Raw genomic sequence first — 21080 nt, 5'->3', positions numbered from 1 at the left:
AAGAGCAGTATGCAATAACTAGGGCTTTTAATTTGTGTTAATAGTTTTTGGTCTATGACATGTGATGGTCCTCTAATAATAAAGTAGCAAGCAAGTGTAATGGGTGCTGTACTCAGAATACAAATGAACCAGTAGTCTTTTGAAAACAAGTAAATAAGAGACCTCTAGCGCCCAGCAACATTGAGGGCTCTAATGCACTTGAAAGAACTAGCACAATGCAACGGCTGAATTGTACATTAATAAAATAATTCAATATGACTAAAAGCTCAATTTTAATATGGTTTCCTAATATTAAAAATATACTAATAAGAACTACACTTTTAAACTGCTTTTTGAAAAAGAAGCTCAAGGCCTTTTCTTTCACCACTCTGACCCCACAGTGGAAGAGAACTCAGAGGAGAAGGGAAAAAAACCCAACCAACCAACCAAGCAAAGAGCACACCCCCCTCTCCCAAACCAAACAATGAGCTGAGGGAATAATATATCATAAAGAAGGCTGAGTTTATTGAAACACCGGGAAGACTGGGGGGCAACCTCACTTTTAGGTAAGACAACTGTACCAATGAGCCATCAGGTTCCCTGAGACAACAAAGAGCAATGACATCCTCAGCCAGCCAGCTCAGTGCGGGGCAGGGAGAGTGTATGTGTCTCAGAACAACACGAAGTATAAAAACCAGACAACTAATAAAGCAGATTTGGAAGAGAACAGTGAATTGAGCTGGCTTCTGTATTTCTTCCCAGCACCTGGGGATGCCCAGTGAAGTGACAATGAGCATACAGAGACTGGTAATGGGAATCACATTTGTATTGTGATTCAACTGTACATTGCAACAGCTATATTATGCTTTCTCACTGATTTCAGTACATTGCAGTATCACCATGCTGGACTAAAATCTCATATAACACCAGATGAACCAAAAAAGTGATTTGACATTAAGTCAATTTGGTAATAAAGACATTGATAATAAGTAGATTTGATATAAAACCTTCTTTGTGTGGATTATCTAAAAGAACCTGGGCAGAGAGTATTTGACTCTGACATCCACTGGCCAAGTTTATTCTGCAGAGATGTAAGCTGTAATTTTTGTGTCTTCATAGTCCATACTGTAGAGAAAGCTTTGTGACAGCCCAGTGTAGTACATAATGCTCAGACAAACGGATTTCAAATCCTCACAATTATCATCAGAAGCATCAAGATGTGTGAATGAAGAGAGCTATATAAATTATAGTAATTTCTGAATACGCATGGTAAATATGATCCTACTTTTTTAATTTAATTCAAATGAATTAATTTACTTTATTCTTAAGAATACTGGAGTCCATGGACCACACTGCAGCACCTTTTTTCTGCCTTAGGAATAATCAGGATGAATCTGAGCCTCCAGCTTCCTCTCAGTGTTGCCCATCAACTGACACAGCCTTATGGCACCACTCATCATTACACCTTAGCCTTAGCACTATCTCCTCTCTTTTCAGATAGTCAGACAAAGCAAAAATCATAATTGTAAGAAAGTGATGTCCTACACACAACACGGCATGTCTACCCCAGAAATGATAAGAACATAAAAGCAGCTACACAGAATCAGACCAAAAGCCCATATAACATACTGTCTCCAATAACAGTCATAAGCAGATGCCAGGTGATAAGAATGCATGATACTGCTCCTAAAACTCTCTCAATAAACTCTTTCCAATTACTTGAATCTAGGAAACCTCCTAATTTAGATGCAGTTGTACAGTAGACTTCCACAGAGAGATATGGTCTCTGTCAGTGTAACCTTTTAGCACCTGTACATATCATTTCAGCAAGAAGACCAAACTAGCTTGGTCCCTGCTATCTTCATATGATGGCCCATAGAAAAGATGTTGAATAGTCTCTGACCTCCCCATGTTAGTTACGATCCTGTAGGACATCTGTAACATCATTCTGGGGCCTCCTCACCCGCTACTCATGCAGGAGCCATTCTCACTTTAGATCCTCACAAGTGAGGCTCAGGGACAAGTAATCAGTTTGTGCTATTCTTTCTCAATTAGCTTTTAATTGTAGCTTATTTCCTCTTATGTCCTTCAATAGTTTACCTTAATCGTCAGATGCTAAATTGAATGTCCTTGTCACAGTGGTTCTGAAAGCACACTTGTGGTGGGGGCCAGAGGTAGGTTCTTAGTCCTAGACTGAGACAGAACGTGGAGTTAGGGTTAGGCTTATTATTAGGTTTGGAATTAGGGTTAGGGTTGAGTCAAAGAGATCCTAGAGGTGTGGTTGAAGGGAGCTGGAACTGGGTAGGCCAAGTCACCATAGGGACATTGATTGTTCAAGGACAACCAATACAGCTAAGCAGAGACATCCAGCGATCCTGCTCTCTGAAGAAACTGCAGGATTCCTCAATCTCTACTTATCGATACCGTAAAGATTTTATATCAGAAATACAGAAAACAGCTCAGAAAGTCTTTCTTGTTCTGAATTGTGAATCCTTCTTTGAGTAAGGATGGATAGCAAGGCACAATCAGATCATTTTCCATGTATTATTTCCCATTTTCATTACTAATCTCTGAATTTTCTATGCATGCAAAAAAGAAAATGTGCAAAGAAACAGCCGGTGTCTTACACCGTTTTTAGACACCTTAGCAAATTCTCAGTAAGACTGTGGGAATGCTGGCTTCATGGTAGCCAGAGTTTCACCCCAATTGCTTCTGTGCTGAAGCCTGCAGGTGCCAAAGGCCTAAGGGGTATCCTGTCCAGATATTGCTTCCCTTTACAGATGAGAGAGGAGCCACCTCTTGCCTGAGGGAGCAGAGTTCATATCCAACACTCAGACAGCCAGGAAACACTGAATCAGTTGCAAAGTTTTAACCAATGTGTTGCTTCCACACCTAAGCTACAAAAAGTCTCCTCTGAGAAGCTGCACTTTCTGAAGTTAGCAGCATGTTTTTGCAGACAGTGTGTGCTACTGGCAGTGATAACACCTGATATTTGCAGTTACTGCTTGGGACTGGGATGCAGAAAGGCTCTTGTTCCTGTAGTGACCAAGATCACGGCTAAATCTTGTGTAACGTACTGTGTTTCTGCAGGTAAGTAAAAAGTCATGCCTCTGGGAAGGAGTGGGCAGGACAGGGAACCCAAAACTGACCAGCAAAGTATTCCATTCCATATACATCATATTCAATACAAATCTGAGGGTTCACAAGGGTTAAGCCTTCTTCTTCAATGGCCTGTGTCCAAGGAGGACTCTGTCTGTTCTTCTGTCCTCAATCCTGATCCCTGAAGTCCTGAATCTAGCTCCTAAATCTGGTGCATCCAGTCTGGGACATTCACAGTGGCTACCTGCTTTACAACATCAGTGGTGACTGCCATTGTAGGGGGTAGGTTCAATACTGAGCTTGTATACATTTGTATATATTTTATCATCTTCATTATTTTTAATTAGTGTTATTATTGTTTTAATTAAAGGTGTTTTACCTTTGTTTTCCAATCCATAAGTCTATTTGCCACATTCCCTTTCCCTTTCTGTCTGCGGAGGGAGAGGAGTTAGAGAGCATCTGTCAGTGCTTGGTGGCCAGCCCAGCCCCAAACCTTGACAGCAGGGAAGGGCACCCCAACCCTGTCTGCACCACAACCTCGGTCCATGCTGGCTACACCCAGGAAAACTGGCCACAACATAAATCCTGCAACGTCTCTGGTGCTTTCCAGCATCCACCAGAAGCATAAACACATCAGAAACTACATGTCAGACAGATAAAAAATTAAAACCAGTAGGCCCAAATGCTTGCGGGTGATTTGAGAGCATATGAAGATGATATATTAGAGGCTTCAAACATAAGCATACCATGTATCAAAAATGATTCTGAAATGATTGATAAAAATGCTGGTGTGGTCAAGCAGCAAAGGAAAGAAAGCTATTAATGGTAAAAAGGCATCCTTCCAGAATTAGAAGCAATTTCCAAGAAAAGGAGAATAGAGAGGAGCGTTAATTTTACCTAGTTAAATGTAAAGCCATAATAAGAAAAAGACTGCATCCAAATTTAAAAAAAAAAATCAGACATTTCATATGTGGAAAATCAACCAGTTTGTAGACTCTGGAAATTAAATAGATATAAGAAAAACACACAAGTAAGTTAAAGCCAAAGTAGAAATCCTAGATCAATTCTTTACATCTGTTTTCACTATGAGGAAGAGTAGAATTGCCTGCTTCAGCTTCTAGTCATACAGTCAGCTTTAGAAGCTGCTAAAAAGAAGCAACAGTAGAAGAATTGTAGAATAAACAAATAAAATAAATAGTAACAATTCATGACAACAAGACAGTTTTTGTTCAGATCTTAAGAATCTCAAATATTAATTCTTGAAGTAGTTAAAAGTGGGGTGTGTCTCCTACCACATGAGCATCAGAGAAAAGGGAAATAATGATGATCTCTGAAAAGAGCTATGGGAAGATGTAAGGAGTTGCAGTTCAGTGATTCTGGTGCTCGTAGAGATCAGATTGGTTGAGATTACAACAGGGGAAGAATTAAAAGAAACTTTAGTGATACGTTGAGAAGGGGCAGTATGACCAGAGGAGGAAAGTTGCAAACCTGTTCCTCAAAGGGGCAGCCAAGTATGTTGCTCTGAATGAACCATATTTGGGGTTCCAAAATGGGTTTGTGTAACACTATCTGAACAAAGGTCTTCATAAGAAATAGGTCCTCTTACATATTAATATCAAGTTAAGAGATGGGAAATAAAAGGCAGGAGTTATTAGCATTCACCACAAAGAAAGTTGCCACAAGTCCCTTTTCAGGGCACAGAGGAGGCACCTCTGTGTTCAACATGCTCATAAATTGTCTGGAAAATAAAGTGGGCCATAAGATAAAGATTGCTGATGGTAATAATTCAGCACAGTAAAAAGATAAAATAGACTATGAAGAGTTGCAGAAGAAGACTGAGCAGCTGGATGGTAAAATAGGCGGCTTAAATTCAATGTTGTTAAAGCACAGTGATGCGTATAGGGAAAAACAACCTTAATTGACCACACACGCTAATGAGCTATAAACTAGTTGTGTATCACTAAGGAAAAAAAAATCCAGACCCACAGTAGACAGATTTTTTGAACCCGCTCTGTGCTCAGTGGTGGTCAAAACAATGAACAGGAGGTTAAAAAAGATTAGAAATAAAGAATAGAATAGAAAGTATATTTTACCAATACATAAATACACATCTTAAGCAAGGCATGCAGTTCTGATCACCATGTCTGAAAATGGATATACATCAGAACTTAGGAGGTAAAGTGAAGAGAGACAAAATGGAAACTGTGAATAAGAAACCTGTTATTCTTCCTTTTTCATAATATGAACACTTAAGGGTATTAGAGGAATTGAACAAGTAGATGTAAAAGCAAAATAAGGAGAATTATTATTTTCAGGGGGGCACTTAAACTGACTAGTGAAACTCACTAGCATGTCAAATGTACACTTCATCTAAAAAACAAAAGGAATATGAAACTGTTAAGGAGAAAAATTTGCATGCAATCTCTGGCTCAGGAAGCCCATAGCCCACAGATCCCTGGGAGGGAATAACAGGGGAAGGATGGCAAAGCATTTGCCCAAAGAGATTTACCAACTGGCACAAAGTGCACACACAGACAGATGGGCCCATGTACAGCCAGTATCACTGCTCCTACACTCTACATTTTGAAAAAGAAAAAGTTCGTCAAATGGTAGGAAAAAATTGGCACAGAATGGTGTCAACTGAATCCCAGCTTTACTAATGCATTAATACAATTGCCAAAACTCTGCTCAATCTTTATCTGCTTACTCATGAGATGAATTTTCAAGAGATGGAGTTGTGAATGCTTTACCTTCCATTGTTGTGGGTTGGAAATCACATTTTGCCTTTTCCATTTCTGTCTGCAACTTGAATACCAGGAAGTGAAACCATGAACATGGGGAATCCAGACATAAAATAACTGCAAGCCTCCCAGGAACAGGATGCCAAGAAATTTGGAACCAATAACTATTTTCCCTCCTCCAGGATTCTCCTTGTTCTTCTGCATTCATTCTTCCCCATCTTTACTCAAAATATATTAAGTTCTTTCAGAAGACCTAGCGAATTCAAATTTTATTTGCTGAATTAAAGGATTTTCAGGTTGCATGCAGTATGTCTAAAAAAAATGAGATCAGTGGGCAGTTTACAAAAATGATGGTGGAAAACAATTGCAAGGGAAAAAATGTAACTATTTGCACAGCCCAGGAATTTATCCCTTGTCTTCCACCATAATAAAGAATATTTCTGAGAGATATTAGGTACTGGCAACAACATAGTATGTTCATGTAACTTGTATAGAGGTATTTTTCAATGTCCCTTAAGGGTAACAACCTCAGAAATGATCACAAGATACAGAGCATAGAGAGAAGAATCCTTACTAATACACAAAGGAAGATAATATATTTCAAGAAAGAACTCAAATTTTAATTTGCCTTTCTCCAAAAAAAAAAAGAAAGATGCAATTTAGCTTATAAGTTTGATGTTTGGAGTTCTGCACAGGTATATAGGAAAGTTAAAATGCGTGTTCAGAAACCTGCATTGTTTTTCCTAACTCTTACAAAATATTATAAGCCTTAAGACAAAAATTCTGAAACAAATCACTTGGCACACTATCTTACAAGAGGGAATAACATCAAATTAAAGATTCAATTAGCACAGCATTTAGTAACGATATTAAGTTATCTTTTGTGGTTAGAATCCTGGAAAGCATAATCTTAATGTGGCTGACACATTCTAAATTCTATAAATAAAAAATGGAAAGGACCTAATTTATTATAATGAAAAGCAGGGGAACATTTATTTTAATGCATTAGAGCGTGAACTTTAAATAATATTTATGACAGTTTGTAAAATTTATTACCAAAGCAGCTATTTGCATTAGCAGATTCCTGGATATAATCACTCTCCAGACTTCTGCCCTCCCCATCTCAGGTTTTCCCTAATTCCAGCTGAAATGATTTGTGGTTCCAAAAAGATGTGAATATCAGTTATGAATTTTTAAATCTCACTTTCAGATAGCTGATGGTGGCAACCATATTAGCCTCATCTCATTGTGGTTACTTATTACATTTTCCTTCTTCCTGGATCTTTGTAATCAATCGGCTGAAACATACAAAAGAAGCAGGACTTACTTCTTGGGACTCACAGGAATAGTCTATAATTATCCAAGTGACTAAGATCTTTTTTCTAAAACAGCCACATTTACTAAGCTTTAATGCATTTTGTGATGAGGCATAATACAGAGAGGTACACTGCTGCTGGAGAATACACTGTGGGTCACAGGAGAATGTAAAGTTTCTAGATTAAGTGGGACACAGATATTAAAAAAAAAAAAGAAAAAATCAAAGGAGGATCTAGGAGAGCTGAGCTGTAAATACAAGCCAATAGCTGGTTTTATGCAGAGAGCACAAAACTGCAGGGAGAATAACATTGTTCACTGAAGGACATCAAATCAGGGTTCAGGGAAGCTTTGCACTAATCCTGTGTTGTAACTACAGCTTAAAAATTTGGTACTTTGATGAGTTCTGAGATTGACTTAAACCTCTTTAATTTGGCTTGCTGGCATTTAATCTTTTAACTTTGCATTCTTAATCAAAACTCCAAGCAGATCTTTAATCTTGTATGTATAAAATAGAAGATTAGAGGACCCTGATCTGCCTCTGGTAGACAGCTGTTTGCTTCCCCTTCTCCTTCTCACAGTAATAGCAAGTGAGAGTCGTTTCAAATCTGTATGAAAGTCTTAGGAGAAAAAGGAAAGTACATAAATATTCTTTGACAAAGAAAAATCAGAACCCTTCTCTCTCCTTTGTGAAGAATTAAAATCCATCAGAGCCTCTGTGTGTGTTTCTTTTAAAACATTATTAATGTGACAAGAAAATAATTCTGGTTTGGCCACATTACTCATTGAAGAAGGAGAGCTATATTCAGATTTTCTTCATCCCCTAGAACACCTGACATATCTACAGGCTTCAATGCCTGCTCAGGCTTAATAATACACAATATGCAAGACAAGGGCAAGTCAATAAAATGCTTTGTACAAAGCTAGGAATTATCTTTACTGATAAAAAGTAAATCTGTGAGGATACTTTTAGCAAACATGTCTGGTTTTATTGTAAATTCTTTATGGTAGGGAAAAGTTTTCTTTTAAATGAAAAATGAGTACAGCAACATCTTTAAAACAGTTAGGTGCTCTTATATATCAAGAAGCCCATTTAAATTATGTTTTGTCTTTGAAAGAGATTATGGTGGCATTAAATCAGGGCACCTTAGATGGCTTCAGCTGCAGGGACCTCGTAGTGGAGACTTCTGGGAGCCAGAAGAGGACTTTGAAACAGAACCTCAACACTTGTGCAAGGCATCACAAAGTGCAGTAACATCTCCTTTCCTCTCCCCAGGTGCTTCTAGCCATTGGGACCACTCATGCAATATCCAGTGTCAGAGCATTTGAAGATGTAAAGATCGTGGACCCAGGTCCTTGGGGCACTGGGCTAGAGTTTTCCCAGGCCACCAGGCTGCTCCTCCCTGTGACCAATCTAGTAATTCATCTCACTTTGCCACAGCAAGACAGCCTCCCTCCAGGGTTTTGACTCAGACTTGGCGTGAGGAGAAGGATCATTACAGTATGGGTGATTTAATTATTCCAAAAGCAAGTACATACCAGGCACTGCTAATTGCAAGAGCAATCTGGGATAAAAGGGAAAGTCACCTCTCTTGTAAACTTCATCGATTCCCCCTCTGTTAACTTCCCCGTCTTATACAGAAAACTCCACGTGTCTGAGTTGCCTGATAAAACAATTGTTGACTTTCACTGCACGTAGTTGAGCTGAAGTCAATTAATGTCATAAATTATAATCAGTTACATGAGGAGAAGAATAATCTTGATTTTACAATTCATTTTAAATTCCTTCACTTCCATCATAGTCCTGCAAACACTTATTTTACATCATTTTTAGTGATGATAATCCTAGTTTATCTGTTCCTGAATTATTCAAATTACTTAAATAGAGGAGAAGTCCACGATAAAGTCATTTCTTCAATTTCAATACGAATTTTGAACTACTTTCAACTTAGTTTGATGTCAGTGATCTAGAATTAAACTTTTCTTAATCTGGATTTTTTTTTTTCTGAAAGATCACATACGGCTGGGTAGAATAGTAAAAATTATCTGGGGTTTTATTGAGATGAGGGGGGAAAGGTCAAAAGCAAAAAAGACACTTTTGATACAGACTAGCAAATAGACACAGAAAAAAATTCCTCAATGAATAAAAAGAACATTTCCAGTATGTCTTCTGACATCATGATTTTTTTTACAGTGCATTTTTAAGTGTAAGTTTTATACACTTAATCCAAGGATTAAGATAAAATCTTCCCTTCTCCCTTGCGGAAGACAGCTGAGGATTAAGAAATCTTTTAGAGGCAAACTTGGCCAACACAGGTAAAATCTTTTTCCAGTACCTTTCCTAATGAAAATGTATACAGCCTCAATTAATAACCTCTATAGTTAGAAAGAGATATATTACTGTCACCAGATTTGTAAGACTTTTTTTTTCTCTTGCAGTGGATCTTGTCACAACACTGTCTTTGAAAGAAACAAGAAAAACTGGTGTGAATGACAAGGAAGATCTTTAACCCTCAAATTTAATATTGGAATGGAAAAAGAATTCAACAAAACAGAAGTTTGTAGTTCAGCTTTTTGGAAGTTTTGCTGTTTGACTGTGTGAGAAATGAAGAAGTTGAAGTGTTCAGTAAATATTCAAAAGTGTTCCCACATCCTTCCTCGATTTCTGGAAGCATTATCAGTGAAGTCAGTAAATTATGATGTGATCAGGCAGTCCCAGATAGGAACAAACAACAGCTAATATTAAAAGTTTGTAATTTACTAGGTGTTTGGATGCTGTTATTGTTCTACTGCTTTTTTCCTTAATTCAGATGAAAAACATAGCTTGTCATGCCACATTTTTAGTAACTTTTCTCAGTATCATTATCTTCACACAAAATAAAATATTTTAAAAAATAATCAGTGGCTGCACATAGACAACTAGGTGCAAACATATTTCTGCAGTGTGTTCAAGCGAAACATACTGGTGACCTGCAACTTGATTGAGAAAGAAATGAGACTAACACCAGACACATCCTTTCTCTCTCCTCAATCCGAGCTGGCAGGGGTCTTCCACCTTCAACTTCTGAAACAAGACATTTCCTTGAATTCAAGTTCTACTATTACATCCGTTTTCAGTACTCAGTGATTCTTCCTGGTTGTGTCTATCTACTGGTTGTGTCTATCTACACTTCCTTATTACTGCTGACTCTCATTGTTGGAAATCTTATTGTATTAAGTAGGGGATTTTCTGAAAAAGTAGAGTGAGAAACACTCTTTGTTCCATTCCCTTCTAACTTCAAATCAAATAACTTGTTGAATTAGGCTTTCAGTGATATTTACAGTTAGACTAAAGGATTGGGCTCACGCATTTTAAAAAACTGCACGAACTTTCCTTCTCTCCGCCTGTTCCCTATCTGAAAGTCTACACTAAAATATATCAAATTATAATCCCTTTCTTTTTGCAGTTTTGTTTCTTCCTCTAGACATGCTGCTGTGCAAAGCCAACAGAGAGTAGGAGAAAGTCAAGAACTGAACAATGGAACTGCTCCCTACAATCTTGCTATGCTCAAATTCACACAATTACCTCGTAAAAAGGGATGATGAGGGTTAAACTGAGCGCTTCAGCACAGTCTCAAGGCCCAGTTGACAGTTTTTAAGGTATGGTAGATATACCAGCACTACCTAGACACTTGGGCAACCTCAAGTACTGAATTAGCCTGTTTACAGGCTTAGTTTATTAATACATACAATGGGGTTAATTATTACTGGTTCTCCAACACTGTTGTTAAAATCCATTTGCCAACATTTGAAACACATACAACTAATGTTGCTGCTGCAACAGCAGCTACCCAAAATCCCGATCTGGAATACGAGTCTGAGAAATGTAAAACCAGGAGACTTAATCCGCTCTCCACATTAGGTTTTATCCTATTTTCTAACACCCTCAAAATACATGATACCCACAGTTACTACAATAAATATATCATGGGTTCATAGAGTAGCAAATTGGAAGGGACCTCAAGGATCATCTGGTCCAACGTTTTTTGGCCAATTATGGTCTAGACAAGACGGCCCGGTACCCTGACCAGACCAGTCTTAAAAGTGTCTAATGTTGAGGACTCCACCACTTCCATGGGGAGATTATTCCAATGGATGAATATTCTCACTGTGAAAAATTTTCCTCTTGTGTCTTGTCAGAATGTCCCCAGGAGTAACATGTTCCTATTACCCCTCATCTTTTCCACGTGACTCCTTGTAAAAAGGGAACCTCCATCTTATTTGTAGGTACCCTTTAGATACTGCAACACAGCGATGAGGTCTTCCCTAAGCCTTCTTTTCTCAAGGCCGCCCAAACCCCATTCTCTCAGCCTTTCCTCACATGGCGTCAGTCGTTTGATCATCTTTGTGGCCCTTCTCTGGACCCTCTCCAGCCTGTTCACATTGGTCTTTTATAGCAAGGACAAAAAGTGAACACTGTTCCAGCTGTGGTCTGACAATCGCTGAGCAGACTGAGGTAATGAATTTTTCTCTGTTGGTGATGGCCTTGTTGATGCAACCCAGCATCCTGTTAGCTTCCTCTGCAGCAGCAGCAGCAGCATCGCACTGTTCACTCCTATTGTAATTAAGCTTTAACTAACAAAATATCTCACTATGATTTTTCAGGTTTTCTTTTGGTCTTTCTAACTATGCCAAGAAGTCTCTTGATGAAGTAGCCACAGTAGACTCATCCCACTAACACAGATGCCTATAGGCTATCTGGATGTGTCCATCAATTCTATTCAGCCTGATGCTGAACTACGGTGTACTTATCAGATCTGTGGGTGTGCACTTGAATGAAAGCACTGTAGAAGGCATCATCCCTCCAGTAGTTACAGTTATTTACTAACCACAATATTTTACAGTTATTTTACAATAATTTACAGTTATTTACTAACCACAATACAGTTTCCTGCCACTTTATTTCACCAGTGTGATAATTCCCAATTTTCCCAGAATCACAGAATGTTAGGGGTTGGAAGGGACCTCAAAAGATCATCTAGTCCAATCCCAATTTTCCTTAGTTAAGTAATTGGCTTGTTTTTAATAAAGGGTGCTTTATTGTCCAATGCTTTAAAGCATCTTCTTTTAATCTGAAGTTCCCATTGTCTGTGTTAATCTGATTCCTGGAATGAGAAATACTCTAAGAAAAAACACTGCCAAGCCCTTAAGCTGTGCAACCTATATCCACTTCTAACCTTTCCCAAGTGAAGCTGGAGAGCTGCCAAAGCTTTCAGTATCATCATTTAAAATTATCTTTCCCGCTCTTGCTAGGTTGACTAGTGGCTTTCCATTGCTATGTCTAGAAGGTGCTTTGATGTCCAGCGCTGTAACAACCCTTCTTTTAATCACGCCTTCACTTCAAGTATAATATTAAATGCCATCAAATTTATGACATGACATGAACCTAACAGATAAAAGATATGGAATATCCACATATCTGAAGTGGTACTCAGCAGCTTTCTTTAGGCAACCAAATCTCTGTGCCAGCATCACTGACTGTAACAGCAAAATTTATCACAATCACAGGTACTTTACCCCGGAGTTCACTAGGCATATAGTCAGATTGGGATATTTCTGTGCAGCAATCCAACTACTCACTGTAATTGCTGTAGCCACAGTGAGCCCCATCCCTTTGAGTTCCTTCAATCCTAGAGGAACAGAGAATTTTAAAGCCTATCCACTGAGCTTTTCAAGTCAGCCTTAGTTCATTCAGTGTATCTCAACAACAGGAAGGCTTAACAACTAGCAAGGTGATTCAATTTGTCTTAATACTCGTTTTGCAATTTTGTTATAAAGCCTTGTTATAACCTACATTTTTGTGCCCTCCAGCCATGTTCCACTACTTGACCGTGAGACAGTTGAAGCCTCAGAGCAGAGACGAAGTTTCCAGGCTAACATCCTTTTATAGACAAAAGCTGAAACCCATACATCGTGTGTGCACCAGGGGACCAGAAAGGAGGTGGCAACAACTCTGTGCCATTACAGATAGGATCTGGCCTGGACAAGCGGAGAGATTCAACGTAGCCCATGAATTCTGGCCACAGCGACAACTGCCGCCTTCCCTGCTTCAGATTATCTGTGAAGAAGGTAAAGGCTGGGGATACTGAAGGTGCAGCGAGCTACACAGACAATTTGCCCTGCCACAGTAGTTTATCTGTTTAGAACCCTGAGTCCTCAGTGTTAACTCTAAAGACAGTGGAAATGATGGAACATAACACAAAAGCATTTTGATGACAACCATTTAGTAAAAAATAAAGTCATACCATAACTAGTCTAATTTGCAGTTTAGGATTACAGTTTTAAAAACCTTCAACAATTAAGTCATCATTTTAAAAAATGTGAGGAGTCATGACTAGTGTTACATCATTTTTTCATGCGCTTCACTTCCTATCTGCATACCAAAAAATAGGTTTTAAAGGGAACAAAAGTAGCAGAAGAAAAACAGCAAAAGCACAAGACTGAAGTCTTGCACAATATATTTCTGATTTATAACAAAAAATAAATCACATTCTAGTAAACAAGGAGAATAGTCCAGGACACTAGGAATTCAGACTTGACTAGTGATGCTGCAGGATGACGATCCTGCAGACGTGCAGAATTAGGATTTTTCTTCTGTATGACTAGTCATAAACTGGGCAGAAATAAGAGGCAAAAAGACATGATAAAACCAGAAACCTTGTGCGAAAGGGATTTTTTTTTTCCTTCATTAGCTAGCTAACAACATTGAAGCAAGGTCTGTGATCTAGCTGACTTCTGTCAGTATCCCATCAGTGATTCTGAACATAAAGGATGTTGCGGTGCCAAGAGACATCAAACATTCATACGCATTGCTCAGTCTGACTAGAGATTTAAAGAGCAAATGAAAACTGCCATTGCTTATGAGTAATTCGACTTTTAAAGCATTTTTGCAAGCATTCATAAATGCATCAGCTGGAGTGACTATGTCTCCAGTTGCTGCAACTTGCTTTCTAATGGGAGAACAAAATCCAGGAATTGTTTTTAAGACATGAACTTAGCATAGCTAGCTGCAACGCATTTCAGCACTACCATGACTATTTTCATGCGACAAGCCACCTGTAGAAGACGGCTATGAATGAACAATTTCAACAATGTGATGCCTCCTGCAACTGTATGTGAGATCATGTTTCTCCCTGAGGTATTTTCCCTGGAAGAATTTGCACATTAAAACCTTGTTACGCCAAAATGCCAACCCCAAACAGCAGCTGTTGGGTCTCTAAGCCTCAGCCTCAAATCACAGCTCCTTTGGGAAACAAACCCAAACTCCCAACAATGCGTAGCAGCTGGGTTCTCATCATAACGTTCTTTTAATTGATAGATTTCCTTGCTTCGTGAGACTGCAAGCAAAACCTCGACCACAAGAGTATCTCCAAAAGTATTGGGGGGTGGGTTAGCTCAGTCGGTTAGTGTGGTGCTGATAACACCAAGGTCACGGGTTCGATCCCTGTTCGGTCCCCATGTGTTCCCTGATCTAGTTGGGAGGCGTCCCTGCCCATGACAGGGAGGTTGGATTAAATGATCTCTAAGGTCCCTTCCAGCCTAGGCCATTCTATGATTACAACGACTGCATGGCAAGCACCTCAGCTGCAACATTGAGCCTCCCTCCCCTCAGTTTATTTTTTCCCCCATTAAGAGCTCCACAGGGTAATTCAGTCAACAAAGAATATTTCTGGGATCAGATACCAGATCTTCAGATCAACATAATAGGAAAAGAGTAAAGAAGGATTAATGCATTGTCTTGTTTTATTGCCTGGTTTCATCAATGTTTCAGGCTGTATTTTCAGAATTTTACAGTCCAATGTTAAACACGCTCTCTCGGCTGAAGCATAATGGTTTTATTTTAAGATGAGGCAGAAATAATTTTTGACAGCTCAAATAAACGGATTTTTTATGCTATTTTTGAAATGGGAATTATTCACAGGTCATTTTCCATTACTAAGAAAAAGTATTTGAAATACTTGGAAATATCTCATAACTGTAAAGTAATAGGGGAATATATCAGCTTTGAAATAAGGATTTTCTTTTTATGACATCTGTTCATTCTTGCTTTTAACTTTTGCATTTTAATACATTGAGATCAAAGACTTTTCTACATATTTGTCAAACAAAAGCAGTTTTCCAGTTTAGGTTGTCATTTTTCAAGCAAATTAATATCCCTAAAAGCACTCTTATTACTGTGTCTATAGAAAGAGCTATGCAAAAAGATAACTGTATTTTTGGTAATAATATAGCTAAAAATTTTGCCATGTACACATGAACTAGTAGATTTGGATTATTTTAAGCTGATGAGGGAGAAAAGGGTGAAGGACCTATGTGCCACTGAGTTTTCAAGTATTTTAACTCTAAAAGTAATTAAGAACCAGTTATTCATTCTTCTTTAATGCACACTCTGAAGCTTAATCTAGCATACTAACATTAACATGAATGATACAACCACAGTTCCTCAGTGAAACAAACATAGACACCTCTTTTACCTCAGCTAATTCTTTCTCTTTCCCCCTCTCTCTGTGAGCAGCATTATATGGCATCACCTGAGAGCTGCAGCAGATGCTGTGCAAAAGTAAATCTTTTCCTCTAAAGCTTGATTTGTTCTGTTTCTTTATACCAAACACTTGGTAACACCTAGTACCATTTGGCTTGTTTGAAAACAGCTTTTTTCTTCTTCAGAGCAGCACCCAGGAAGAGAGTTCACCAAGAAAAGGGAGAAGCAACAGTCATCCTCAACTTCGTGGAAATTGCCTCCCAATACCTTGCTGTACAGTATGCACAAACTGGCAAGGTCATAATTTCTTGACCAGAAACTAGGCATGCTATTAGACTGAATCTCTTAGAGGAAAGTTGTATGATTTAGAAAATAGTAGTTTGATTTTTAAACTATAATCTACCTCTGTCTCTATTTATACTTAAAAGACTCAAACGCTGACAGAGATTTGAAAAATCTCTTCTCTTACTGATGTAAGTTCCTTGAATTAATAGCACATTTAATATTAAAAATGTGCTAAAACACTATTAGACCAAGCCCCCAAGGCAAAATTTCATATACTCTCCAACTTAGGTATATTCACAATGCAGAAAGCCGCAGGAAACGTTTTGCTAATTATTCATACTGTTGTTCCCATTTCTGTCTATAATGCAAGTCCGTAAGATACAAGATACTTCCAGAATGAGAAGTTATGGGCAGAACGCATGCTTTAGAAATTCAGAACTGAAGGAAATACAACATCAGTAATCGGTACGCTGTATTTGCATCACTAATCCATTAAAATCAGTGTTAAACATAATTCACAGGTTGAAAAGACAGAAATTGATCTTATTTTAAAAATAAAAATCAAATTCACTTTTCCACTAGCTTGTGGCTTTTTTAAAAGGACAAATGTCGACTTAGTTGTTCTCACTTTGAGCCGTCGTAATGCCGGCAGTAGGCAGTACCATGCTGCCATCTATAGTCTGAAGAAGCAAACAGACTGCACGGTTCCAACACCGAAAAACAGCCGGGCTTCACAAAATCCGAGCGATTGAGACTCACACACATATTTTTGTGCTTGCACTCGGTGAGAAAGACTCGGGATCTTATTTAAAACATCAGCAAGACCTCTGTAAGGAGTTCTAGGTCTGACTAAGTACTAGCTGGCTGTCCTTCTCCACCACCCTCAAGCTTAAATTAGTAGATTTTTTTTGATGAAAAATTATCTGTTCACGATACATACAAATAAAACACAACAGTACATCAGTGCTCTTGAAAATCAAATTTTTATTTAACTGTGTGAAAGAGAGATTTGGGAAGCTATAAAACACAGATAAGACCCTCACTAGCCCTTAATTTCAAGGCAGATATTAGCAGCTTGGAAGAAAAACACTTAAGGAAACAAAATTTTCACATCCCCAAATTCTTGAGGCATCAAGGTTCTTCTCAGAGTGCCTCTTCATAAAATTATATACTTCTGTAGAAATCTGAACTTTAAAATAAGTAAAAACTGTGATAAATTTCCATGAAAACAAAATCAGAAAAGTCTCTTTTGATGTGGAAATCCTATTAATGACCAATTTCTGTCTCCCAGAATCTGACACTTCCTGGTTTTATTTCCCTTGGTGGTCGTTTGTTTGGGTTTGGTTTGGTTGGTTTTTTTTTTAACTAAAAAACTGGAAGAACAAATGAGTTTCTTGTTTAATTTGGTTCCAGATGAAATCCCAAAAGTGGATGACACTTTTCTGATGTCTTCCATAGGTATCAAGTACATTGTTTTACTTTCCAATTTTGGAACATCATGAAATCACTGATAAGTCTATTTTTTACTAGCAAAAAATGCACAAATTACAAAAAGTTTTATGTTGCTACTAGAACCTATAAAAACTTAACAGTTTTCACTTGTATCCTCATTTTTTTATACATTGACAGAAAGGTGGAAGCTCCTTACTGTCTCTAGCACTCAAAAAATCCCTTCATTAGCTGATGCAGAAAAGAAACCACTACATGCACAAAATACTCTTATCTGATAACTAGAGCTCAAGACTATCTACAAGAAAATGCTCAGCTTTTAGGGAATTACTCAAACATAACCTCTAGACTTCTTAGTGAACATTGACCATGCAAACGTGGCTTTCTCAGCTCGACGATGCCAGAATGAAGAATTGCTTCAGCCGTGCCACTCCCCAGTTTCTTCTCAAAACCAGATCCAAGTGCAGTCAGGCGAACGACGACACAGGCATTAACTCCTACACGGGTGGCAAGGCTTAAAAAAATCACTCCTGGTACTCCACAATGTGTGTCAATCGAGCTACCCAGCAAATACTAACATTTCTAATGAGTACGGGGAAATTACTTTTCTTATATATACATATATATATATATTTAGTCCTCAGTACACTAGCAGGTAATAACATCTTTAAGTGCGAGGCAATATTGGCAATATATGATAGAATAAGTAAACCTACTATGTAGCCAATATAATCCACCACCATATTTATGTTCAGTTGTAGTCTAAAGCTGGTTTTATCCTCCCACAGTCATGCTATACTTGTTCTTAGCCCAGAATCACAGAATCATCAGGGTTGGAAGGGACCTTAAAGATCACCTAGTTCCAATCCCCCTGCCATGGGCAGGGACATCCCCCACTAGATCAGGTTGCTCAGAGCCCCATCCAGTCTGGCCTTAAAAACTTCCAGGGATGGGGCTTCCACCACCTCTCTGGGCAACCCATGCCAGTGTCTCACCACCCTCATGCTCAATGCCATTTAATGAAGTGTTTTGTAGGTAGCAAGTCAAAACACTGCCCTAAAACGAGATTATAGTTTAACTTCTATTCTGCAAATCCTATTATTGGGAAATCTAACATTCCTTAATCAGAATCTCTTTGGAATAGGGACTACTTGTACGTGTGGCTGCAATACCTAGCATAAATGAAAGCTATTTTTAATACTATCCTTAGAAAGCTCACTGTAGTCTGAAGGAGTATTATAATAAATATTTCTTCCACTTTTCTTCAAAACAGTGGAGAAGGGATATAAAAGTGAAAACTACCTTTTCTAAACTAGGGGGAAAAAAAAAAAAAAAAAGAGTTCTAGCATGTGCTGACAAGTTTTACTCTGAATCTTTCCTGGCTCAAGAGAAAACAAAGAACTTTTCATTCTTTATTTTTAAACGTAAACCACAGCACTTGTGTCTGGAAAATGTTTTGCTTTTACTTGGACCTTCATACACCACTTTGTTCTCAACAGAAACATTTGTTTAAAAATCCTGTCAATTTTTAAAGCTTGAATCTGAGGTGAACAGTGCTTTCTCTGCCCATCTCAGCTATCTAAAGGTGTCAAATGCACAGGTTGCAAAAACTTTAAACAAAAAATGACTTCCCACAAAAAGCTTTCTGAGCAAGGTAAAACGCAATACTGAAAGGGCAGATCCAGTATTACAGTTGAGGAGGTACAGAGGGAGATTGGGCTCAGTGCAGTTTCTCAAAGGATAATTTTTCTGCAATCTTTCTGATGATTTAACAGGATCCATCAGATTTACAATTATGATACTTCTTGAGAAGCTTGATAAACATACAGATCAACTTCCCCTATCATGTATCATAAATCTCAGTCTCACTCACTGATCTACATTATGCCTGTCATCATCACCTCCAAGTTTTTTCCAGACCAAACAAACCTACCATTAAGCAGTCATGCATCTCTTCTCTCTATGAAAAAAAAAAACCCAAACCCCTAAATAAATACCAAAGTTCCCCATAAAAGAAAACCCACTCAAACATGATGGGACATAAAAATGTCGAAACAAACTTACAGGAAACTTACTCCAACTCTACTACTGTGTGTATTCTTGTATTTTTCTTGTATTCTTCTTGTATTTTCCTAATAACTATAGACTACTTTGTGACCATTTTCAGAAATGTTTTAGTAGTACTACATAAGTGAACGATGTACCAATAAAGACTTTCACTGCAAAGGGTTAATAAAAAAAAAGAAAAGCCTTTGTAGAAAGCATAGTGGTTTTTATTGTAGTCTTAGAAAATACTGAATTATGAAAGATACAAAATCAACTTTTGTAATTATGTTTATTTTACAATCTGTATGCCATCATACTCTTATGGCTTTAAGATAGTCTGTCCAAAGTATTCTAAAACATGCTTTAACAAAGTATTTCACAATTTCAAAATTGAGTATTTCTTTACGGAAAAAACCAACGAAACCCAAACTCCAAAACATTTACCTGAGAATTCTGTATCATAAAATTGTCATTCATTCTTAATTTTTCCACGTTGATAATATAGGCCATAGAAGTTAACATGCAACTTGTAGGTCTACTGTATTAAATAAATACTTTAAAAATTATGTAGATGCAGCCAGATAGGCAAAAACCTACCCTCAAACTTCATCAAGTTCATCATAGGTTTAAAAACATGACATGAATTTTAGCGTATGTCAATGACAGCCACTATTTCTGCACTGGAAGCCCTGCAACATTTGCTGGGTGGAATTCAGACCCTGGTTCACCACCTGACTGCACTCTTTGGTGGATATTCTGGCCTCCAAACTTGGAAATCACTGATCTTGTTTCGCAATATCCATAGCCAAGTGTGTCGAAGTTTTGGGCCACTGGATATGTTTAAGTTCCCAGCCTGTCGTTCTCTACATATATATGCTCCACCCCTTTATAGCAAATATTTATCCCAAGGAATTCCATTTCAGAATATGTGTACTATTAGGACAATGCTTTTACATCATTATCCACGTCATTTCAGAATATTACCAGCTTTAGAAGTAGTATTATGTACGGACAGTAGAGAGGTTTAGGGGTTTCTGTGTTGCTTTTGTTGGTTTGCTTTTTAAATAAAATGAAGACTTAGGAGCAAAATACTGCCAAGGGTGGCAGCACAGGAAGGAGGCAGGATTAAATTAATCAGGCATATACAGACCCTGGAAAAAAACCCAGAGCTTCATGAGTAATACACATACAGGATCAACATATATAAATGATAGTAATTTAAAAGATTTTCAATTCAAATATCTGAAAATATATCCAAAGCAGTAGAACTCATGATGGCTGCCATATAAGTATTTATTTCTGAATTTCAGTTACCACAAACACTGTGATTTATACAAGCTACGCTCCACTAACACAAATTTCCCCTTAAAAAAGTAATGATATATGATGAAAATCCAAGGATATCACTAGAGATTTAAATCAACTTTCAATCCCATAGGTGAGGTAGTGTAGTCACTTGTATTACGTGCTGGTTATGAGAAGTACTGTTGAAATCTGTCAAATTTTAATCTTTGTTTTAAATAAGTGGCTTAATAGTCTTAATATATTTATTAATGCTGTGTTACCTGTAAGGGAGAGAAGGAAGAAAAAAGAAAAAAGAGCCTTGCCAAGAACAAGTGTTGTCTCACTGCAAGATAAAACTTCGA

Source organism: Apaloderma vittatum, unplaced genomic scaffold, assembly GCF_000703405.1.
Source record: "Apaloderma vittatum isolate BGI_N311 unplaced genomic scaffold, ASM70340v1 scaffold4887, whole genome shotgun sequence".
Classification (NCBI taxonomy): Eukaryota; Metazoa; Chordata; class Aves; order Trogoniformes; family Trogonidae; genus Apaloderma; species Apaloderma vittatum.
The sequence above is the reverse complement of the archived record's forward strand: the minus strand, read 5'-3'. Positions refer to the sequence as shown.